General features: G+C 36.3%; 1 long non-coding RNA gene across 1 annotated transcript; it reads left to right on the top strand.

Moving 5' to 3' along the window:
• Window positions 1–452: 452 nt before the first annotated feature.
• LOC125521663 (uncharacterized) lies at window positions 453–1,567 on the top strand. The gene is made up of 3 exons (XR_015611853.1): window positions 453–667; window positions 769–863; window positions 1,231–1,567. It is a non-coding gene; the product is annotated as an uncharacterized LOC125521663 (long non-coding RNA).
• The last annotated feature ends 277 nt before the right edge of the window (window positions 1,568–1,844 follow it).

Genomic DNA, 1,844 nt, shown 5'->3' on the forward strand with positions numbered 1-1,844 from the left:
GCAGCTTTACTTGGGCTACAAGCAAAGCTGACTTGTCCGACTCTGGACAAGTTTCGCTCTCATAGTCTTCACTCGAACACATAGGTTTTGGTTAAGCATCACTTCAGTCATTCTGACTGGTTCACTTGGACCCCACTTAACAGTACGGTGGTTCCTATGACTCAACAAAGAAGAAACATAACTACAAAAGATCTAAGTCTTTGAGCTCCATAGGTTTCATGCGATGTCTTCTCTTGTCATAGTCTTCAATGAGAATATCTTCATATACCACCTTTGACATCAATGTCTTCATACATTTTTAGGGGTCATCTCTGGTAGAAAAACCGAATCAATGAGGGACTTCTACCTGTGTTATCCTGCAATTCTCACAAACACATCAGTCCCTCAACTAGGTTTGTCGTCAATACTCCAAAACCAATTAGGGGTGGCACTAGATGCACTTACAGTCACTTTTCTCAAGAAATCTGGAAAGAAGCGAGGATTCTCAAGTAAGATAAGTCTGCTTACAAAAATTTGCCTACTGGAAAGTAGATAGAGACTCATGAAGTAAGAAGACATGCCTACATATTATACATAGCAGGCTTCTGACTTCTCTGATTCTGCAAGCCTTGAGGCTGTGAAACATCTATGCTAGGTTGCCACACTTCTGCCACCTTCATTTGATGAGGTACATTCAGATTCGGTTTGTTTATTACTTTATAGATGCTTCTCTTCTCATTACAGTGTTGGGCAATTTGATGAGAAATTATCTTCTCTTTGATGGTCCAGGTTCAGCGTTCACTGCTATGAAAGAAGAAGGCAGATATTTTCCTTGTGGAATTGCCAGTAGAATGGCAGTGAGAACAAGTAAAAATCTGCAACAGGTAATACATTATTTTGAAGCTACATGGAAAGCAAAGTAAGCACATGGATCCCTCATTTGAGAGTGGGGGTTAAACTTCCCTGGACTTCTCCCTTAATTCTTACTGCAGTCTTTTTATTCACATTTCCTATTGTGTAGTTGGTGACAATGAGGAATTGTTATCCACTTGAGAAAATAAAGATTAAATCGATGATGCTCTCAAAAGTAAAATGACTTTCTGAGCTGAATAGAGACATTGTGAGCATCAATATAGAACTTATAAACCTTTTTCCTTGTTTGTTATAATGATATTTTCATTTTCCTGTGTATATTAAACTTGAGAATATTATTCTGCATTACTTCAACCGTTACTTTTGATGTGTTTGCAGTATGACTATGGTTCCCACTCAAAGTAGAGGACGAACAAACTTTTTTGAAGTAGGGGTCAAAAACTAAAAATCCATCTATTCCTAGAATGGAGCTGGTTGGAGTTGAGCCTACAATTGAGCAGGTAGTTCGGTGGCACTGACATCCAGCTGAAAGTTTATAGGAGGGTTAGTAAAGCAAATTTTTTCATGAGGAAATGTGCCAGCAAAACATTGAGTCAGAGTGCAAGTCAAATGCTCTTAACAGTTTTTTTGATCGCTTTTCTTTAATTACAATTCTTATTATTTTTAGTTGGCATTGATGTACAAAAGAAAATCCTGAGCCTTTTTTGTCCTCTCATTGACCATTGTATTTTTGAATCATATCAGTCTATGTAAAAGAATTCAGTACCTTATGTTTTGTATATTTGGAAATGTCTAAAGGCGTGGTGTTATATAATAACTGTATGATATGCTTTGTATGCCTTTCCCTGTAGCCTTAGTATGGTCATCATTTTCTCTTTCATGTCCTTCATCTTAAATTAAAAAATATGAACCATTGCATTTGCTAAAGTTTATCATTATTATTTAATTTATTTATAGGCAATAGTTCTTCTAGAAAAAAAATGTAAATTTTG

Source organism: Triticum urartu, chromosome 7A (assembly GCF_056163025.1).
Source record: "Triticum urartu cultivar PI428250 chromosome 7A, HENAU_Tu73, whole genome shotgun sequence".
Classification (NCBI taxonomy): domain Eukaryota; kingdom Viridiplantae; phylum Streptophyta; class Magnoliopsida; order Poales; family Poaceae; genus Triticum; species Triticum urartu.